The 24,199-nt window shown below is 34.5% G+C and overlaps 1 protein-coding gene across 5 annotated transcripts in view; it reads left to right on the forward strand.

The window, feature by feature from the left end:
• Nucleotides 1-24,199, forward strand: part of ARHGAP24 (Rho GTPase activating protein 24) — a 504,876-nt gene that overhangs the window by 398,324 nt on the left and 82,353 nt on the right. The gene's annotated exons all lie outside the window — the stretch shown is intronic.

Consider the following 24,199-nt stretch of genomic DNA (forward strand, 5'->3'; position numbering starts at 1 on the left):
AGATTTTTACTTCCCTTGCATTTGGGACAAGGTCAGTTAATCAGTAAATGACTTTGGCTATGTTACAGGCACCATTTGATAGGACTTTTCGTTTCCTATCTTTGCTTTATTCACATACTTAGGTCACTATTTCTTTACTTTTTATTTGACTATTATGCAGAAACAGAATCAACAAGAAAAAACAAGATACAAAGGTTTTGTTTTGTTTTGTTTTTAGGTGAGGGGCCCTTAAGATAATATCCAGTGATAAAGAAGTAAGACAAAAATAATATTATGTGGCCAAAATAATAAGTTCTGGAGACAAAATATACTTTGAGATATCATCTGGTCAACTCCTGGGTAAAATTAAATTGAAACCAAACAGTAAATTAAAAGTCTAACTTCTTTTCAGTGCTATTCGAAATTGCAAAACATCCCTGAATGTATCTTTATTTGCAATATATATTACAATTTAAAAGTAGTCCATATACATCAAGATGTTATTTTGAAAATGTGATGAACCTCAGGTAATAAGGATATTCACAGAATAACTAAGATCATAAAGATCATACAGTAATATTCACTAAGTTTTACAATATTAAAATGGCTGCCATAATAAATTATAAGAACAAAAAGGATGTGTATATTAACATGTTAATGTGGTCAACCTATGGTCCAAAGCAAAGCTGGAGTAATCATCAAAATTATTGAATGGAAAACTTAATATAGTGGTCTATAATGGCCATTTGATGATGTCTACCAGCTGGTTGATATATTTATAAACAGTTTACCTTTCTCTATCAGTGTATTTTATTCTCTTAACTATTCAGGGTGGATTCAGCAGCACTGGCTGATCATTCTGACCAAGTCTGGGAGGAATAGAGTTTGTGGCAAGCATAATTAATGTATATTTATATGCAAAACTAAGTAACGTGAGGAATTTAAATTTGCCTTATCCTGCAGATCATTTTTAATGCTTATACCTTTGTTGTACAGAAGAAAGAATGTTCTTTGCTCCAGGAAGTCATGAGATTCTCCTGGGGCCCAGAAATGCTGAGGCTGGACTTCCAGACCTGATTCCTTTATATTGAACAAAATCAGTCTTCCAAATCCCACTCATATTTGAGCTCCACATTGTTGGTTTCTCTTTTGCAATAGCAGAAAAGGACAGCTTCCTCTAGGAAAAAGACAGGTACCCACAAGATAAATTTGTATGATGTCAATGCAGCCACCTTTACCACATTTGAACTGTAGATGTTCGATTAATTAGTCCCCCTAAAAATATGGTGAAAGCAGGTAGCTGTGAAATAATACATATAAAACAGACTTTTAAAAATCAATTTAAAATATTTAAGTATAAACACATTTTTTAATTATGATGTGAAATCAAGTTCTTTTCTTTGAATAGAAGTCAAATAATTGGTATTCTCTTTGTCTTTGCATAAGTTGCACCTATAATGTATCGCTTATAATTTCCAGATTCATTTATACAAAGTACATTTGTAAAGTAACTTAAATTCAGAATCCTCCTAGATTATTTGATTTGTTTTTAAAGTCAGTTCTGTTGAGCTCTGTTCTTTGGATGTCTGTATATGATCACCATCTGTCACCATATAACATTACAATCTTGACTGTATTCCCTATGCTGTAGTTTATATCTCCAGGACTTATTTATTTTATAACTAGAAGTTTGTACCTTTTATTTATTTTTTTAATAAATTAATTTTTATTGGTGTTCAATTTACCAACATACAGAAAAACACCCAGTGCTCATCCCGTCAAGTGTCCCCCTCAGTGCCCGTCACCCATTCCCCCCCACCCCCCACCCCCTCCCCTTCCACCACCCCTAGTTCGTTTCCCCGAGTTAGGAGTCTTTATGTTCTGTCTCCCTTCCTGATGTTTCCCACACATTTCTTCTCCCTTCCCTTATATTCCCTTTCACTATTATTTATATTCCCCAAATGTATGAGAACATACACTGTTTGTCCTTCTCCGATTGACTTTTTTCACTCAGCATAATACCCTCCAGTTCCATCCACATTGAAGCAAATGGTGGGTATTTGTCATTTCTAATGGCTGAGTAATATTCCATTGTATACATAAACCACACCTTCTTTATCCATTCATCTTTCGATGGACACCGAGGCTCCTTCCACAGTTTGGCTATTGTGGACATTCCTGTAGAAACATCGGGGTGCAGGTGTCCTGGCATTTCATTGCATCTGTATCTTTGGGGTAAATCCCCAACAGTGCAATTGCTGGGTCGTAGGGCAGGTCTATTTTTAACTCTTTGAGGAACCTCCACACAGTTTTCCAGAGTGGCTGCACCAGTTCACATTCCCTCCAACAGTGTAAGAGGGTTCCCTTTTCTCTGCATCCTCTCCAGCATTTGTGGTTTCCTGCCTTGTTAATTTTCCCCATTCTCCCTGGTGTGAGGTGGTATCTCATTGTGGTTGTGAATTGTATTTCCCTGATGGCAAGTGATGCAGAGCATTTTCTCATGTGCATGTTGGCCATGTCCATGTCTTCCTCTGTGAGATTTCTCTTCATGTCTTTTGCCCATTTCATGATTGGATTGTTTGTTTCTTTGGTGTTGAGTTTAAGAAGTTCTTTATAGATCTTGGAAACTAGCCCTTTATCTGATATGTCATTTGTAAATATCTTCTCCCATTCTGTAGGTTGTCTTTTAGTTTTGTTGACTGTATCCTTTGCTAGAAGTTTGTACCTTTTAATCCTCTTTATCTATTTTGCCCATTCCCCTCTGTCAGCCACCAGTTTGTTCTATGTATTTATAAGTTTGTTCCATCATTTGTTTTGTTTTTCAGATTCCATATATATATACATGAAATCAGATGGTATTTGTCTCTCTCTGATTTATTTCTCTTAGCATGATACCATCTAGGTCCAACCATGTTGTCACAAATAGTAAAGATTTCATTCCTTTTTGTGACTGAATAATATTGCATTATGTATATATCCATGCCACATCTTTATGCATTTATTTATTGGTGGACACTCAGGTTGTTTCCATAACTTGGCTATTGTAAGTAATGCTGTGATGAACATAAATCAAATACTTTTTTGCATTAGTGTTTTTTTTTTTAAGATTTTATTTATTTATTCATGAGAGACACAGAGAGAGAGAGGTAGAGACACAGGCAGAGGGAGAAGCAGGCTCCATGCAGGGAGCCCGACATGGGACTCGATCCCGGGTCTCCAGGATCACACCCCAGGCTGCAGGCAGTACTAAACCCGCTGTGCCACCAGTGCTGCCCTGCATTAGTGTTTTCATTTTCTTTTGGTAAATGCCCAGTAGTGAAGTTACCGGATCATATGGTATTTCTATTTTTAATTTTTGAGGAACCTCTGTACTGCTTTCCATAGTGGTTGTACCAATTTACATTCCCACCATCAGCACGTGAAGGTTTCCTTTTCTCCTTACTAATATTTGTTATTTCTTGTTGTTTTGATACTAACCATTCTGATTGGCATAAGGTAATATCTCATTGTGGTTTTGATTTTCATTTCTCTAGTGATTAGTGAGCATCTTTTTATGTGTCTGTTTGTCATCTGTACCTCTTCTTTGGAAAAATGTGTATTCAGGTCCTCTGCCCATTTTTTAAATGAGAGTATTTTTGTGTGTGTGGTGTTAAGTCATATCAGTTTTTTATGTATTTTGGACATTAGCCCCTTATTGGATATACCATTTTCAGATATCTTCCCCCAATCAGTAGGTTGCCTTTTTCGTTTGTTGATGGTTTCCTTTGCTGTGAAAAGGCTTTTCATTTTGATGTAGTCCCAATAGTTTATTTTTGCTTTTGTTTCTCTTGTCTAAGACAATATATCCATAAACATGTTGCTAAGACTGATTTCCAAAAAATTACTGCCTATGTTTTCTTTTAGGAGTTTTATGATTTCAGGTCTCACATTTAGGTCTTTAATCCATTTTGAGTTTATTTTTGTGTATGGTGTAAGAAAGTGGTCCAGTTTAATTCTTTTACCTGTAGCTATCCAGTTTTCCTAACACTATTTATTAAAAAAGACTGTCTTTTCCCTGTTCGCATATTATTTCCTCCTTTGTTGTAGAGTAATTGATCATATATATGTAGATTTATTTCTGGGCTCTCTATCCTATTCCATGCATCTATTTTGTGCCAGTACCATACTATTTTGATTAATATAACTTTAGAGTATATCTTGAAATCTGGGATTTTGATACTTCCAGCTTTCTTTCTCGAGAGTGTTTTAGCTATTCAAGGATTTTGTGGTTCTATACAAATTTTAGGATTATTTGTTCTAGTTCTATGAAAAATGCTATTGGTATTTTAATAGGGATTTCACTGAATCCGTAAATTGCTTTGGGTAGTATGGACATTTTAACGAAGTTAGTTCTTCCAATCCATGAACACGTAAATCTTTCCATTTGTTTATGTCATCTTCAGTTTCTTTCATCAACATCTTATAGTTTTCACAGTATAGGCCTTTCACCTCTTTGGTTAAGTTTAACCAAAGCAGTATTTTATTCTTTTTAGTGCAATTGTAAATGAGATTGTTTTCTTAATATTTCTTTCATTACTTTGTTATTAGTGTATAGGAACACGACAGATTTCTGTATATCAATTGTGTATCCTGCAAATTTACTGAATTCATTTATCAGTTCTAATAGGTTTTATTTTTTCAGTTCTAATAGTTTTTGGTGCAGTCTTTAGGGTTTTACAGATACAGTATCATGCCATCTACAAATAGTGACATCTAAGGTTTTATTTTTTAAAATCAACAATTGTTGTTTTGTCCACATTTAATTTAACTGTAATTTTATTTTACATAAGTTCTGATTGCAAAGCATTAAACTAGTTTTTATAAAAGTATCTCACTTTGTTTCCTTATCGACGTTTGAATGTTTAATATTGTATGTATACAAGGTAATATTTATGAAATGGTTCCTTGGACCATTTGTCTATAGGTATTGGAAGGTTCTAAGTGTTTTCAGAACAAATAAGTTTAGGAAATGCTAGTGTACAGCAAGTTATACAAGTGACTTTGACTTTGACTGAATGACTTTTTAATGGCATTTGCAACAAATGTAACTTACACAAATGGATTTGGCAGCAAACACATCTTACCAAGCTGGTGGAAGTAGAAATTGAACAGACATATTAAAAAAAAATTGGACATTGGGACGCCTGGGTGGCTCAGTGGTTTAGTGCCTGCCTTTGTCTCAGTGCATGATCCTGGAGTCCTGGGATCAAGTCCCGCATCGAGCTCCCTGTATGGAGCCTGTTTCTCCCTCTGCCTATGTCTCTGCTTCTCTGTCTCTCTCAGTGACTCTCATGAATAAATAAATAAAATCTTAAGAAAAAGAAAGAAATTAAAAAAAAAAAAAAGAAAAGAAAAAAAGAAAGAAATTAGACACAAAATTTAGGGTGCCATGAGTAACAATAAACTGTTTTACAGAGGGAAATTGAAAAAGTTCGTTATCCAATGCATTGATGAGATAAAAGCTAGTGAAAAAAAACTCTCTTCTAAATTCATTTTTATTATCTCAAGACTGTAGAACTTCTTTGTTGAGGTATATGTTATTTTCCTCACCCATAAACTTTCAAATAAATACTTCAGAATTAGTCTATTCTGGATGGCATACAACCATTCTCAAGATTCAATCTATATTTCTTTCATTTCTCTTTGTTGTTCTGTTTCTTTTTTCTCTCTCTTATTCTTTTCTTCTCACCATATTTGGCAATACTTCGTCTATAACTTCATTTTTACCTTTCACGAGTAAGCCTATTGGCCTCATTGACATTGTTTATCTTCTTGGGAGAACTCAGGGTAAAGAAGTTGCTATCCCCTATGAAAGTACAGTAAATTTTGATTCAAAAAAGAGGAGCAAAAATAATTCCTACATGACTTTAAACTTTCTACACAAGGGTGTTTTGCTGATACAAAAATATGATGATTGAAATACTTAAACACGTGTCTTCCTACCAAGTCATTTGTGGACAGTTTTGGTGTGACATTCATGACGATATGTTAAGGCCTTACTGAAATGTAAGACTCTTTTGTGTCAGCAGATCTGAACCTTTCATACATGTATAATACAGAATATTAGCATTAGTGAAACTGAGTTCCTCAGATCCTTTGCCCATAATTAAAGGGCAATAAATGTTTTCAGATCATTTAAGTTTAGAAAATCCTGTGCATACTATTTATTTATTTATTTATTTATTTATTTATTTATTTATTTTTAGAGAGAGAGAGTGCATGAGCAGGGAAGAGGGAGAGGGAGAGAGAGAGAATTTCAAGCAGGCTTCACACCTGGTACAGAGCCCAACACTGAGCTTGAACTCACAATCCTGAGATCATGATCTGAGCCAAAAACTAGAGTCACATACTTAACTGACTGAGCCAGCCAGGCGCCCTTACCAATTTTTTAATATGCTGATGTACATTGTGACATTGAGCATCTCTCACGGGGGATACAGTATTACACATTTCCAAAATTTTCTATATCTGCAACTCTTTTTTTCCCCTGGATTACCTATTACATTTTTAGGAACAAGAAAAATTAAACCATCCAAACAATTGGCTAAGGAGAGAGGAATTATGAGTGGAAGTACAGTAGCTGATAGCAGGTCATACTTTTGCGATTAAGAAGGAAGAAGGAAAGGTCACAAACAGGGCAAGAATTATAAAGCGAGACTTTGTGGCATTCAGAGTGGATGAGTTAGAGAAACCAGAGTAAAATTTGGTCTGAACAAAATTAAGTTGCTTCTACCTCCCTTGAAGTGTGTTCTTGTTAATAATTATTACCATCACCATGAAGATTATGTGGACCTTTTCATGAAACTTGTTGCTTATTTAAAGCAATGTAGCTATGAAGAAGAATGGTCTCATTTTGTCACTGAAAAAGTTGAGCACAGTGAACATCAGTGCCTTGCCCAGGGACAAGTGACTCTCAGATGTCAGTCAAGTACTCAGTATTTATAAACCTCGGTTATCTCATCCCTATAATAGACATTTATAAAATCTTCATTGTAGTGTTACTGTGAGAATAAAATGAAATGTGTGAAAATGCCAAACACAATGCTTGGCATATAGGGAAGGTACAATAGCTATTACTCTTGTCTTTTGTTTGCATTCACAGTATGTCCTCTCAGTTGGAACCAAGGCCTACATTCTTAAAGGCAAAGTTAACCTTTCACTACTGATGCATACTTTAACTTGCTAAGTGGAGTCACCTTATTTTCTCTTGAGTAAAAGGAATTTTTTCAGGGCAAATTACTGAACTCAAAGGAATTTACTTTCTAATTTGTTTTTGGCACTAGAAATGTATTAGAAAAAAAAGGAAAAATAAATGATTTACCAATCCGAGTTGCACACCAATCAAAGGTGTTTTGTTTTATTTTTTAATGTCACAGAGACCTGCCTTTGCTTTCATTTGCTGTTATCCCCTCATGTTAAAAAAGAAGTAGCAAGAAAACTATGGTGATTTGTTTCTTGTCAGGATCCATTATGAAAAACCAAGAAGCAAGAATTGATAAGTAGCTGATAAGAACCTTGAAACAATAAGAAATCTCCTTCTTCATGTTCCAATTACCTATCATAAAGTAGACTAGTTGCAGTGGACATAGTAGACATAATTGAACATTTGATAGGTGACCAGGTTTTTACATAGTGTTTTAGAATCCTAAACATAGTAGCATATTGAAAACTTGACTAGGATCAATGACATTTGTTAGGTGATAGTTTGCCTTCTTGAGAGATGCATTTACTCAGCAAGCAACTTGAGAACATATATGGGAAAGTAATTAAGCCAAATAACTTACTGGTTTCTATAACAACTTTATTGTAGCTCTGCTCTTTCAAGAATGTTCAACTTACAGCTAATTTATTTGCCAAACAAGAAGTAAATATTTATTGTAGCCTTACTAACCAGAAGAGATGGGTCATTCTGTTGATAATCTATTTACCAAATGATAAATGGCTTTGGGGTTATACTGACTGAACCCTATTCTTCAGGACCTATTTAATGTGTAACGCTTATTTTGTGGTTGAGATTCCTGGAGATACTTAAAATCTCTGTAAACTCAGACAGTGCACAGGGTTAACATCTGAACCCTACTGGTCTGTCTCACTTAAAGATTATGATATTTTCTTTCCCAGGAAGCTTTATTTCCAAATGGTTACATTGAATGGATCTAGTTAGTGCCTTCACACTTCTACATTCCAATGTAGGTTGATACAACACCATAATTCCCTGTCTCAGATAACCTTGCAGCTTTAACTGACCACTCATTTTTAAGGTTGGCTGAGAGAAGAAAATAAAACCTCCATGTTCTGGCAATCATGGTCTGGTAATCTTGGGTTGTCTTTATTTGTAACATGCTCCCCTTGGGCTGGGTCACAAATCTGTTTTTAAAAAGCCCCTCAGTACTGTCTAGAACAGAATGCAACAAAACCAATCAGATGTGACCAGAGTTTTGAAATTTGATGAAAACTTAAAATTTTTTAGTTGAACTGATCTGGACTTTGGTCAAGAGTTAAACCATACCCCAGTTGGTTTGTTAGTTTTCTCCAGTAAACAGATTTTTTTCCTATATGCTTAGAAATAATCACCTGAGGATGTAATTGAAATTTTATTGAAAATAAATCTCCTCTGATTTATTGAAAAGATCAAAAACATTGTGTTTTTTTTTTATTAAATTAGAAACTTTTTGCACTTTTGTATTCCACGTGAGAAAGACAGCCCCAAGGTCAGATTTTTTTTTTTTTTTCTAATTAACCGAACGCTTTGATCTTGGGTCAAAAGCATCTAAAATCTAAAAATTTTGGATTTTGCTGGAGCTGTAGCAATGTTAAGAGCACTGATGTATGTAGGATTTGATTTTACTGCAGCTGAGCTACTATGATTTAAAATGGGCTTTTAATTCTTGTTTGATTACAAATCTCACAATTCGTTCACCTCAAGCTTCTGATATTGCATAGCAGTCATATTTGGGTGTATTTTTTTCCAGAATGTAGTGATATTAGATGGCTTAGTTCAGTAAATCAAAAGGTTATTAAAAATTTACCACATAAGAGATACGCTTGAAAATTTCCACGATTAGTAATGTGAAGAAACAAATGCAATGGACAACTTCAAGACTTAAAACTGTTTAGTTTGAAGCATTCTTTAAAACACACACCTACACAAGCCATGGTACTAGAGTGTCTAAAACATCAAAATTATTTCAGGAGCTTTATTAAAATCATGAATTTCTGGGCTGCATCCCCAGAGATTCTAATTCACTTGATCTGAATATGGCCCAGGCACCCCAATTGTTTACAACTCTCTCCAGATTTTGTGTGCACCCCAAACATCAGTACAATATGGTGACTGTCATTAAAAGGCAAAGCTATATCCCATGAAACACAAATCCCTTGAGATGATTTGCGATGAAAAGTTTCCATAGTCAAGTTGGAAAAGAATCCTCTGCTTATTATCTTTTACTGGAGTTTTTTAGAACATTTCTGAATACTTAAGACTGAGAAGTCCTGCAGAGAAGAATCCTTGTCTAATGGAGTTTAACCTGTAGTTTCTCCAGTGTATTTGATCCTGGATAACATTTCCATCATGCTATCTCTTTCTAAACCTTAAAACTTAGTTTCCCCAGTATGTTTTTGAGTAATTTTACTAAATGAAGTTTGACAAGATCTAAATTGTTATTTACATTAGTGCTGCTTTTAATGCAATGTCATTATGACAGCTTTGAGAATGTGCAACTTTCAAGGCCATTAAGGGTTATTTTACCTTTGTTGAGACCTATAAATGGAATATTTTGATGACCTAACGTGGCATCTAACATGAAGATCCATACTACTTTTGTATGATTTATTTTCTTATTGCACAAAATTACTGGGAAGAAAGCAAATTAAAAAAAGAAAAAAGAAAAAAGAAAAATGGCTCATTTCAGTGGTTTAGGTGACAGTTCCCTGAAAAGAATAATGGCTCTCTGAAACTAAACTACTAAAAGTGCTCTTGTCACCATATTGCTGAATTGAAATTTGTAAGCAAATACATTTTGTTGGTGAGTGATCTTTTCATATCACATGACTTTAAAAATAGACTGGTAAAAAAAAGAAATTATAAATGCTTAATTGTTACTATTATCTTTAATTGTAGAACCAAGCCTAAAATTATATTGAGGGACAGAGACTTCGTGAAAATGGATTACTTGATTTCTTTTCATGTCATGTAATATGCTCAAAGAGGATTGGAATATATTTAATTCACATTTTTCTTCCATAGGAAAAATACTAGAAAGGTTCTGGGTCTGAAGGTAGAGACTCAGTCACAATTCTAAGAAAGGAAGCACTTCCATAGCTTTGGGAAATATTATCAAAAAAGAAAGGCGGAGTCATTAGTTTTACCTTCCAGAAAAGAAGAGGAGGGAGGGTAATTTGTTAACCAACATCTAATCAGATCATGTGGTCCAGTTTCTAAACTAGACACTTTATGAACATTATTTCATTTGGGTAAAAGAAATTTTCTTCAAATTCTTTTATACTTATAGAAAAGATTTTGGTTTTTTTTGAATAATAAAAACCAAAGAAGTTGTTATAATGGAGTTTTACATTCTACATCTATATTCACACTTTCCACCCTGTCTCCATTTTCTTCCTTTGTCTGCCCCATCCTCTCTTTTTCTAATTCTTTCTTCCTTTTTGGAAATTACCCCTGTGCTCTTCACTCAGTGAAATTCCCTGAAAAATGTTAAATGAAGAGCCATGCTTCCATGTGTTCTGTGTGGCGAGAAGATTCCCTTCCATTTGGTTTCCATTGAACATTAGTCTTCTTACTGAGCTTATGTTGTACATTAGTGTTTTGTTGCACCTTATTCCTTAATACATACAAAGAGCATTTTACCTTAAATTGTATTGATAGCAGGACTGTCAGAAGCAGTCAGTCTCCTCATATTTAGTGGAGCAAAGCAAAATAAAACAATATGCCTGGTTTCAAGTATGTAGAAGATCTGAAATTGTGTACATGGATTACTTCTCACATTTGATTCACCTTGGTCAGTTGCATGATGCTGTCACCTGGGTGCCAATTAGTACTTTGGACATCTGCCAGGAAGAAGCTCAAATGAGGTCATCGGCTTATTTCATCTTGACACCAAGGTCACTGCTAAGCTGTATTTAACCTAGTGCTAGAGACTAAAGACATTGCTTAGTCCAGAAGCTATTTTATATGCAGGATGCTTATAATAAAAAGAGGATACACAGGTTTTTTTTTTCATTTTTCATACAAAAGAAAGATAGTGAAAATCTATCACAAATACTTCAGAATTATGGCAACAACTAGTAGCATACAAAGTACATATTATGGATTTGTCCAGCATACTAAAACCCATTATTCATATAAGGAAGCTGCTTATATCATTCTCTGCTGTTTCTCATAACAGATAAGTGGTGACAACTATGGCATCTGGAAGGCAGGGAGTGTGCTTACTTGGCAGATATGGGGGCTTGGAAGGAAAGTACTAGTTGGGGTTGACAATATCCAAACTAACAGGGCTAGGATCAATAATAGTGATATTGGAAACTTGCAAAAAAAATCTGTAATAGTGATCCTGTTTTTATTTTGATATTTTGCTTATTATGGATTTTTATGTGAATTTGTTTTTTTAATATGTTATTAAAATAGCATTTACCTTGATTACTGATTATTTTGGTGCTCCCTAAATTCCGAGCCTTTCTAATCTTGGCTCTACAAACTGACGTAAGCTGAAAACTCAGATCTATGGAAGATTATAGTGTAATAAAAATCATCATACTGACCCTGTATTTCATGTAAGTGAGTAACAGAACTCCAAGTTTCACCATTACCTGCATTGAGATTTTTTTTCGTGTTTAATATTGGGCATTAAAATTATCAACATCACCAGAAGTCAATAATTGATTCACAGCCCAAATTTCATGAAGCGAGGAATAAAGGAGATGTGGCTGAGCTACATAAGATTTGTGATCTAGGGACACCTGGGTGGCTCAGCGTCTGCCTTTGGCTCAGGGTGTGATCCCAGAATCCAGTGGCCGAGTCCCACATTGGGCTCCCTGCATGGAGCCTGCTTCTCCCTCTGCCTGTGTTTCTGCCTCTCTTTCTGTGTCTCTCATGAATAAATAAATAAAATTAAAAAAAAAAAAAGATTTGTGACCTACATATATATAAACAAAGTCCATATCCAAGGCAAATTCCCCTCATTCTATTCTTTAGGAACTGTGGAGACATTTTCATTATTTTTATTTTAGGTAAGAAGAAGGTTAAAAGTTCTGACAGGAGGGTAAATATTGGTGAAAATGGAGATTGAGTATGCATGCAAGGAATTTATCTTTTTCATCTTCATACAGAAACAAAATGAACAGAAAATTAAATCTGATATATAAGAAATCTTGCTTGCTCAGACTCTTACTATGAAATAAAGACTCAGCCTTGACCAAATCTGAGATCCTTTATTAGATTTTCAAAATCTTTGAAAAAGATTTTCAAATTTGCACCTCTACAGTTGTTAATATATTGCTAGTGTTAATATATTTCTAGGTTCTAAGAAAAAGGGAAAGCCCTCCAGTGGCCAATGTTGTATCATTTGTTATTCCTATAGCAGCCAACATAAAAATCGATAGCCACTCATATCTAATTTATTTTATTTAAAATTTTACATGTATTGAAGCATTCAATATATTTTTCTCACCTGAATCACTTTCTGAAACCCAAGTAGATATATCCAGATGAATTCAATTAAAATAAATATTATCTTGATAATTATCAAGGACCCTACACTTTCTACTCTTTTTGAAACTGATTTCCTGGATGATTTCAACATTATATATTTTCTCTTTTCTATAAGCTCATATGCAAATGAATTCCTGGCTGATTCAGAATTACCAGCAAAGGTGTGCACATGTGTGAGCATGTGTATATATTAAGTGTATGTGTGTGTTTGTATGTACATATGTGTGTGTTTGTGTGAGTATAAGCATTTGTATTTACCCACAGTCTTGACTTTTATTGGAATTAGGAATTGGAGATGCATATACTTGTTAATTTCCCCTATCAGGTGGCATGCCACTTATAAACAACAATTATAACTTAATCATCTTTGTATCAATGGTTCTTAACTAGTTTGGTGCCTGCCATGTAGCACTGCTCAAGATGAACTCATCCAAAAAATGATGCCTTGTTTCTATTAAATTTATCTCGGGGATTTTCTAATAATAGAGCAGTTATCTGCAGTGAACCTGGAAAAAATATGGCATTGTAGAAGAAGAGCTAAAAAAGGCTCAGGGAAATGGACCAAAAGAGAATGCTCTTGTGGAGGCCGGGGAGTTTCTTAGAGCTTAGATCCAGGCTGGAGGAAGTCCAGAGTATGTGGGAGCCATAATAAATAAATGATACCTCTTATTCTCTGGATCATAAATGATTGCACCTGACTGTTCAGTTCATGCTTCCTTTATAATTTTCTTCATTTCTTGCTTTGTATCCTTAATAAGATCAAAATGCCCTGGTGGAGGAGTATATCATAAATTCTTTTTGTACTCCTCACAGTGCCTTCATAGTTCCGAAATTTTATAAAATGTAAGTAGGTGTGGCATTAAACTAATTGGAAGTTTATTATGTTTTTCCTTTACACTGAACTAACAACATATCAGACTTTTAGAAAGGAGGAGAATGTTGTGATTTAAAGGGTTTAAAATGAATCGGTTACCCACCCTGAACTGGATTCATTACAGTCCCAACTGAAAAAAGTAACACACTCAAGTTAGGGTAATTTGAAGAAAGTTTCTGTACCACAGTATTGCTTGTTCAAGTGTGGGTGGCATGTAGGGAGATTCCGAACAATAGTGAAATAACATGGGTTTAGTAATAGCGAAGGAGCTTTTCCAGTCTTAGGTCTAAGGGACAATGGCAAAAAGGTCTTAGTAGAACTCTGAAAAAAGAGTACCATGTGAAAAGTTTTCCAGGGAGGAGGAGGAGTGATTTTTGATCAAAATGCAGAACCAACTCAAGGCAACCCCAGAGCTAGGAAATCAAGGAAATAAATAGCCTGATCTTACACTTCTTCCTCCCTCCTATCTCCTGCCATGGCTGCCTATTGGCCAAACACAATGGGAAGCTGTCGGCTAAAAACCCACTGCCATCATCCATACCAGTTAGTCTCCCTGTGCAGGAAGCTGGGTAGAGAAGGGCAGAGAGTGTATTTGAAGAGGAACATGGAAGATATTTGGCACATTATCTCTTATTGAAACCTGTCCTGATCCTTAAAAACTTGTACTACTATGGGGATTATTTTCTCTTAGATAATAATAATAATAATAATAATAATAATAATAATAATAATAAACATATATTTGAATGCACAAAGTCAAATGCCTATACGATGCAACTCCACTTTAAATAGCCAGTAATGTTGTATGTGCCATACCAGGGATACACAAAGAGTGTGGTGGGAGGAGGGAGGGACCAACTTTACTTGGAGAGTCAGCAAGCCTTCTAATTTTGGGTAAAATCCTTAAAGATCTCAATGAAGAAAGGAAGACAGAAATGTTATGCACAGGGTGTACAGAGTGAGTCATGATAAAGCATAACATGACTCTGAAAAACAACCTGAATAATGAAAAAAGAAAATTTTTCCTTTGGAGTCAAACTGAAACCTGTTCAAACTCCAGCCCTGCCATTTATTAGCTATGTCATGTTGAGAAATGAACAAAATACTTCTGGTGTTTAATTTTACCTTTTCTAAAACAGGAACAGTAATTCCTTCCTTGCAGGTTATTTGCACTGATTAAATGAGATAATATATCAAAAGTATCAATAATTATGTGCAGTTCCTAGAAGCATTCTCATTAGACTCAGAGACTATTTCCAAATAATCACTTCAGCTACAAAGTGATAACTTGTTATTAGGCTGAGAAACTATAGATTAAAAAGGCAAACAAACAAATCAACAAAATAATTTTCCAACTTTGAGTTATATGATAACTTACATCTTGGGTGGAGATCACTTATAATAGTAAGCAATGCTATCATTTATTTCCCTTTTATGGTTGTTCTCTGTTGGCCTCTACTATTGGTACCGAATAATTTCCATCTTTGCTCACTTATTACTTTGTAATATGTTGTAAACCACCCAAAGGTCTTCCCTACATGAATTTCAATATATTTCAGGCCAGGCTTGTATGCATATTAAAGAGCACTAAAGTAATGACTTTTAATGAACGTAGTCATATAATTCTTCAATTCTCCATTTATTCAAGAAACATCTTTTAAAAACTGTTATAACTAGTTCATTCCTGCTTTCTTCAGATTTTCTGAGTGGGGTCAGGTTTTGCTGTTCTCTAAGCTATCAAGTTTACTAAGTTGGAGGTGTTTATGGACTCTGCTGAAGAGAAACCAGTGACCTTGATTTAGTCTTGCTTTCACCTACAAAACATTCTTCTTCAGTAAATAACTGGCTTTATATGTTTTTTTTAAATTTTTCTATCTTGGTGTATATAATGTACCTTTATGTGCCAGTCCATTTATTTTATGCCGTTGCCCCTGGCCCCGTAGCCCCACCCCTACAGAATAGATCAGGAAAGTTACAGCATGTAACAATTACTTCTTTGGTGCCCTTTTTACATCATATTTTTTTAATATTCTATTATTTCTCATTGAATGCTTTTTAGGAATCTTGCCTTTAGTTTATCAATATAATATGTCCATCAATTTGCCAATCTATATTCAGAGTTTATCCAGATTTAGTTTGACAATTATGTATGAGTCATATTACATGCCCCCAAACAGCAGTTGGTTTACTGACTTTTAATACAACTGCATATATCTTTGGGCATTCATTAAATGTTAATTAATGATATGCTGGGTTGAATTGACTTGCAGATTCTGGCAGATTTAAAATTTAAAATTAGGAGACACAATATTAATCTGTTAGCAGGCAGGATCAAATTTTAACTTATTGCATGTGTCTAGTAAACTAGAGCTTTAGGAATAAAGAAGTTTATATTTGTAGTACATATGAAAGATACTATATAACAAAAAAGTGACTACAATGTAAAACATCTGACAGCTTTTTCTAGGAGCTTTTACTTGCCTTTGTTTTTCTTTAATTAAAAAAAAGTTCTCATTTGGATTCAGTTACCTAAAATTCATATAAAAGCTAGGTGACTTTTTCTTTTTAGCATGTTGGTTGTCATGTGGATAACTGTTAGAACTTTGAACTTCTTTTTGTTGCCCTAAGTGATGTTATACTTTTTTCCTAAGGATAGTCACCATTTTTTTTAAAGATTATAGAAGTAGTTGAAGATTATTTTGAGAGGTGGGACTCCATCTCAGGACCCTGAGATCACACTCTGAGCCAAAGGCAGATGGACATTCAACCACTGAGACACACAAGCATCCCAAGGATGGTTTTCTTAAGATGTTTCTCATTTATTATAAGAAACTTTCATACATAAGATTCCATATTTATGTTTCCAAGTGCTTGCAAATAATTATTAAGGGTCATAGTTTTAAGGGAGAATTTAAATTTTCATTCATTTGCTTACATAATATTATCCAAAATTATAAAATTAACTTTTTAAAAAGTCCAAGAAAACCTTGCTGTAATAATTCTAAAATATTTAACAAGATTGACTCTAATTTAAAAAAAAAAGATTGACTCTAATTTGGAGTAAATAGAAAGGAGTTAGTGGTTTAGTATAATGAATTTGATGTATTTCTGAGCATCAAAATTGTGTCCATTAAAGTTGTGGGGTTTTTTTTTTAACCATTTAAGTGGAGATCTATTTGTTAGGTAAACACTCCTCAATACTACTTGCACTTAAAATAATACTCCTTTAATTAAAGAAATAGAACGCTAGAGTTTTCTGAGCCTTAAATTTCAGTTCCAATTTTCATCATGATCATTATCATTATGATGATGATTGTTCTTCAACCTGTATTGGAATTAGAGGTCAAAACTAATTGTCCCATTCTAATTACATATAGTTCCAAGACTTTACAGAAGGAATAGGTGTCAGAAAGTCACATGTTCCATTTTGTGATTACAAAATAACTTTTAGTTGTTTTTGGTTAAAGTTCAATTAGCTTATAAATTTGACACATTAGATTTCCCTATATATTTAAATGTTTATGCACTAATAGAAATCCCTGAGCTTTTATTTGATTATTTATTTATTTATTGTTCTTTTTAAAATTTTTAAAGATTTTATTTATTTGAGAGAGAGAGATAGTGAAAGGGAGCGTGCGCTAACACAAGCAGGAAGGAGAGGAAGAAACAGCTTGATGCAGGTCTTGATCAAGACCTGAGCTGAAGGCAGATGCTCAACCAATTGAGCCACCCAGGCAACCCTATTATCTCTTTATTGTTTTATGTGGGTATATTTGGCACACAGTGTTACATCAGTTTCAGGTATACAACACAGTGATTCCCCATCTCTATATGTTATGCTGTGCTCTCCACCAATGTAGCTATTGTCTGTCACCAAACAGAATTATTACCATTACATTGACTATATTCTTTACGCTGTGACTTTTATTCCCAAGACTTACCCATTCCATAATGGGAAACCTTCCACTCCCCTTCATCCATTTTGCCCATCCTCCATCCCCTTCCCTCTGGTAATCATCCGTTTATTCTCTGTATTTATAGATCTGATCCTGCTTTTTGTTTCTTCGTTCATTCATTCGTTTATTTTGTTTTTTAGATTTCATATATTAGAGAAATCATATGGTGTTTTTCTTTTTCAATCTGATTTATTTCATTAAGCATTATACCTTCTAAGTCTATCCATGTTGTCGCATCCCTGAGCTATTTTAAACCATAATAATATATATAATTCTCCTAAGTACAACTGTCACCTTCCAAGGCAGACATAGATCTGCCAAAATCTTCCCAAGCATACAATGAGTATTTACCAACCCATTATATCTTAAGACTTAAATTTCATATATATTTTTCTTTTAAAAGTCTAAAAACTCAGTTGTGTTACTTGGATTCTGCACACACATACCCTGTTTGGTTTTAAACCATCTCTTTGCCAACCAATTTGAATTTAAAGCAATACTACACCCTCCTTTAATAATAATTTTTGCTGACTCATTCACCCTGATTGTATGTTTGTGATGTTGATAATATTGAAAATTGATGGAGTAACCCATCAATTTTCAAAGTAGTAAAAGTTTTGAGTTCCAGAAAATTTGGAAGGAAATCCAGTTCTTTAAAAAATGTTTAAGATACATATAAGACTGACTGAATTAGGAAATCTTGCCTATAATAAGAAGTCATGTTTTAAGAAATAGCCAAATATTCTATAATCAGCCCCAGTGTAGTTGTGTTTGTGCATTTATGTGTGTTTATTTTAAAAGGAATCATCCTAAAATGTGTTCATTTCACCAATATGAGATCTAAAAAAAAAAAAAATGTTCACTTATCCTGATAGTGTTAATCATTCTAAATTAGTATACAAGGATTTTGGATTAAGAAGCAGATAAAGCATAGTATTCTTTATAGGAATTTCTATGTCCACAGTCAGTTTGGGAACAACATGTGACTCTGGCCCCTATTCCCTCTGTAGGGTCTTGGAATTATTTGTAATTAGAATGAGACAATTAGATGAGACCCCCAATTCCAGGCATAGGTTGAGAAATTAACAAAGTGAACAGAGACTCTTCAACATTTCTTGAGCAAACAGCTTACACTTGAGGAAACCATAGTTTGTGAAATGTTTATATCAAGCAAGTTAGAAAAATATTCACAATATCCTGACTAGTGAAAATGATAATAGTTTTGAAACATCATTCTTAGCATTAAGATGCTAATTCTTAGCATTTTTGGCACATTATACAGATGTGTTCTCTGTGAAGTTAGCTAGAAGGCTGGGTTCAAATTCCAGAGCCCCAGGGCAAGTTTTATATCCTGCCCTTCCAAACATACACAGTAGAGTTGATGAAACCCCGCAAATCCAGACATAAACTGTGAGAGACGAAGTACTAGACAGTTAAGCTGTCCTGATTATAAACTTAATTTTAGTTGCTTAAGAGAAAAAAAGTTCAAATTCAAACCAAAATCAGGAGTTTTCTTAATTTTACACTATTAAGTTTTCTTAATTTTACACTATTATTTTACACTATGATTACTAGTTGTCACTCATTGAGTGGAATAATTTGATTTTGAGCTATCTATCATAGCATTTTATTTTAAAATACCAGTTCTTTTGTATATACCAAAACCCACTCTATAAAACTACTATGTAAAATTGAATACTTAGCATCTGTGACAGTTAAAAAACTAATAGATATTGTATAAAGGAAAATGTCCCAATTAAATTAAATCTCCTATTGAACAAATACCAGACACTGCATTCAAGTAGAGGTAGTAAAATTTAGCTTTAAAAAATGATTTATGAATTTAACCCCATTCCTTCCTATTTTGCCTGTGGGCAGAGCTGTGTAGAAACATCTGCTCAATGCTAGTTCATTTTCTATCAGTGATTCTCTTCTAGATGTTTCAAATACTTTTATTTTTTATTTTATTTTTTTTTTTTTAATTTTTTTTTTTTTTATTTATTTATGATAGTCACAGAGAGAGAGAGAGAGAGAGAGGCAGAGACACAGGCAGAGGGAGAAGCAGGCTCCACGCACCGGGAGCCCGACGTGGGATTCGATCCCGGGTCTCCAGGATCGCGCCCCGGGCCAAAGGCAGGCGCCAAACCGCTGCGCCACCCAGGGATCCCTGTTTCAAATACTTTTAAAGTAGCAAACTTTGGGGAGAAATCAATTACATTAATTGTCACCACTTACTGAAGATATTGAGGAGAATGAGAAAAATCGAGTATTGCTTTAAAGAAATATGGAGGCATCTATAAACCTCCTCTCTTCTACTTCATCAATTTTCCCTCTCCTCCCCCTAATACTCCTAATATATATAGCATTCTGTAATATTTCTCATCTTAAATCCTCTTGGCCCCATAACTCCCTTACCTATTCACCCCTACCCCCCCCCCCCCCATTTTTCTGCTCCTTTATATACTGCAATGCATAGAAGTGTTATACTGGCTGTTTCTGTTTTCTCTCTTCCATAATCTTATGACAGCATTCTGACGATGATTTTATTTGTGCTGGTCTGATCGGTCCTCCGAAGACACCAGTAATCCCCATGTTGCCTAATTCAATGATCTCCATGTTTCCTAAACTGGTGGTCTGTACTCACTCAATCATCATTTTACTTTAACCTCTTGACAGCACTTGACTCACCTGATCACTTTCTCTTCTCATACTTTCTTGTTTCTCTTCCAATCTTTCTAGCTGCACTTTCTCAATCTCCTTTGCTGGTTCCTCTTCCTTTTCTCAATCTCTAAACATTGGAGCTCACTTGAACTTCATTTTCGCTATTCTAGCAACAGTATTCCCTAGGTACATCATTAAGTCCCATGTTTTTAAATATCGTCACATGGATGACTTCCACATCTGCATCTTTGGACCTTACCTCTGGACTGCACACTTTGTTTTGTTCACTGCTGTATCATCAGAACCTAGAATAGTGACTGGCACAATACAAATGTTGAATAAATATATGTTGGATAAATTAATTAATGCTCTGCTTTACTTCCCAGGGTTATTATAAAAAATAATTAAAAAGGGATATAAAAGTAACTTGCAAACTGTATATCAGCCTGCAGTTATTAATCTTGCAGATTTCTATTATTCAAAAACAATAAAAAGAGTGGGATATGAGAGAATTTTTAAAATGGATTTCATCTTTATAAACTAGATATTCAAAAGTGGTTATGTCTTCCCAAATTCAGTGTTCTGTATCATTCATCAAACTCTGGACTTCAGGGAAAGAGATATAACAAATCTGTATTCAGATACAAAAAGAAATGCTCTAATATTTGATCTGATAAAAGTATGGTATCTTTAATGTATGAGGCTCACAAATTTGCTACATTCAGTAATGTCAACTTAAATGACATGTCCTTGCAAGGCTAGTTGCACAGTGTTAATCATTAACAATGCAAATAAGCAATTAGAAAAGTGATATGATCCATAGCTTTAGAGCATAATACTTTGTGAGCGAGTGGCTGTCACTGAAAGAATAAGATATGGGTACAAGCTAATGGGATGAGTGTGGCTGAAGTACATGAATTCTAAGATTTATAGCCTCTGCCTATTAAAGAAAATTGTCTTACAAGAGTAGTGATTCTCAAACTTTATGATACATCAGAATCATCTGGCAGGCATCTTAAAGCACAGATTTCTGGGTCCCACCACCATAGTCTCTGATTCAATTGATCTGAGCTTGCATTTCCCACAAATACCCAGTTCTTCCTACCTTTCTGGACATATACACTCTAGTTTCATCACACTTTGAGAAACACTACACTAGAGGGTTTATTTACATGTTCTTGGGGGCTATTAAGTTCAATTATGACTCCAAAATGTTTTCTCCAAACTTTCCAATATTCCTCAACATTCAAAAGATCATTTGTGGGCAGCCCGAGTGGCTCAGCAGTTTAGTGCCTGCCTTTGGCCCAGGGTGTGATCCTGGAGACCCAGGATCGAGTCCCACATCAGGCTCCCTGCATGGAGCCTGCTTCTCCCTCTCCCTGTGTCTCTGCCTCTCTCTCTCTCTCTCTCTCTCTCTCTCTCTCATGAATAAATAAATAAAAATCTTAAAAAAAAGGATCATTTGTGGTGTGTATTAAGAGACCTCCTAATAAAACAGTGCTTTTAATTTTAGTTTTACTCAAGCCAACAAACTCTCTGCCTTGCTTCTTTGACATTTCTTTGAAATGGCATTCTATTTGCTACAAATCGGTGATTATTGCATCGAGACTTGCTTTCCCTTGTGACTGCTCTGTATCATCATTGCTGGAGTAGCACTGATCTAAATGTACATGTCAGCTATTTTACCTGCCTGCCTCCTCCTCCATTGGTCCAATAAAGTTTTGAATTCACTGATCTCCCAAACTAGCCAAGCTAAATTAGAAGACGACATAAGCTCTAGATGTCTCAGCTCTGCCAAGGAAATATCTATTTCTTGGGAATATCAGTGAGAATTTAATTAGATGCTGCGAAGGAAGTGCCTAGATTCCTAAGACCTGACATAAGTCAAAATACATTGTTGGACTTAAGTTCAGACTCTATTCCAGATTCAGGAAAATCTGGAAAACAGATATCCAAAATGTGATGAACTGTATAATTTTTGTAGTTAATGTACCTAGCACAAATAGTAGGTATTTTGAAAGAATGAGTCCAAGAATGTGAAAAAATAGTGGAAATGTAACTATGCCTATTTGAGGTTTTAAATTTTTCATTAATTTTTTAAAAGTAAATAAATCACAGTTGTACTTTTTTAAAAAATATGACCAATAAAAGGGTGCTAGCGTGGCATAGTTGGTTAACCATCTGCCTTTGGCTCAGGTCATGATTTCAGAGTTGGGGGATTGAGCCCCAACTCAGGCTCCTTGCTTAGTGGGGAGCCTGTTTCTCCCACTCCCTCTGTCCCTGCCCTCCCCCACTAGTTCTCTCTCTCTCTCTCAAGTGAATAAATAGAATCTTTAAAACAAAAAATAAATACATGACCAATATGAAAATCAGTATTTGCTTGAAAAATAAATCAATAGTTACTTTCCTATAAAAGGATTTTTCCTTATAGATGTATTCAGAATATGTGTTCAAAAATAAGCTAGCTCTCTGCATTTTAAAGAGTTCAAGTTATATATAAATTATTGAAAAATTTAGGATCAAAATTTTTATACTTGGAATAAAAATGACAGCATAGCAAACCATGTCCCAAACACTATTCAAGGTATTTTGTGGTATTATTCTTTCAGTTAATTCACAATAACACCATGAGGCAGGTGCTTTTAGCACTCTCAGTTAAAGATGCAGGATCTCACAGCTAATCAATGACTGATTTGAACTTGGTGAATCTGACTTCATTGTCCTTCACTGACCAGTTTTTAGTACTTCCTTGTAAGTACTATTTGTTTTTTGCAGTTTGATCCAGCCAGCACTTTGGTCTCATATTCACATTTTTTAGACATTTTTATAATGAAATTTGAGGAAAGGCAAGTTGGAACTAACTTGTACAGTTCAAGATGTTTATTTATGTCATTGCTCTCTATCCAAATAGAGAGACTTCGAGCAAATCATTTCTGAACTTAATGATTAGAAATCTACCGTAGGGACGCCTGGGTGGCTCACAAGATGAACGTCTGCCTTTGGCCCAGGGCATGATCCTGGGGTCTCGGGATCGAGTCCCACATCTGGCTCCCTGCATGGAGCCTGCTTTTCCCTCTGCCTGTCTCTGCATCTCTCTCTCTGTGTCTCTCATGAATAAATAAATAAAATCTTAAAAAAAAAATCTACCATAAATAATAAATACCAATCGATCTATAATTGGTTAAAAAGTATATGTTTGTAGCTACTTTCATCTTAAACATGTTAGCTGTGTAATGCAAGGGGATTCTTACAAAGAGATTATACCTAATAAGGGGTAAAAGAAATATGTAAAACAGTATTATAAAGTACCCTTGAAATGAAAATATAGCATTAATTTTATTATAATGGAGGATAGCATTGGCGATGTGTTTGTTGTATGGTATTGACTACACACTACAAACAAAATGATGATTATTGCTATTAGTTCCTTAATTCTCATTTTCTGATATAGGGGTTTTAAAATATTCAAAATCTCATTAGAGAGTTGTACAACTTTTCTGTTGACAACATTCATTGAAATTTTGCTCTTCTGATACTTTTGAAATTAGCCTTTGAGGAAGAGATACTTGGAAAAAAATATGATTACCAAAGCATACCAAAACTGTTAATTTTCAGATAACAATGTCTCTATAATATACAAAACAATATGAACAAAAACTAAATATGCTATTGACTGTGAGACCAATTTGTTTTCTGGACTTATTTTATAAATTATGTGCTATTTTATTATTTTTGTTATCTATTAAGATGTGGTTGTATCCATAGAAACCTGTGATCTATACTTTGCACTTCACATAACTTAGGTGGTTTTCCAAATATCAGGCTCCATGAAAGGGAGGAAATGTTTTCCTCAGTAATTTTCCACTGATACCCTTCAGAATTTACTGTATATCTTGCAATTTATCATTGGAGTTCTACTACCAATAAAGGCCCAAACCAAGTTTTGAGGTAAGTAGTGCTTTT

Source organism: Vulpes lagopus, chromosome 6 (genome assembly GCF_018345385.1).
Source record: "Vulpes lagopus strain Blue_001 chromosome 6, ASM1834538v1, whole genome shotgun sequence".
Lineage (NCBI taxonomy): Eukaryota > Metazoa > Chordata > Mammalia > Carnivora > Canidae > Vulpes > Vulpes lagopus.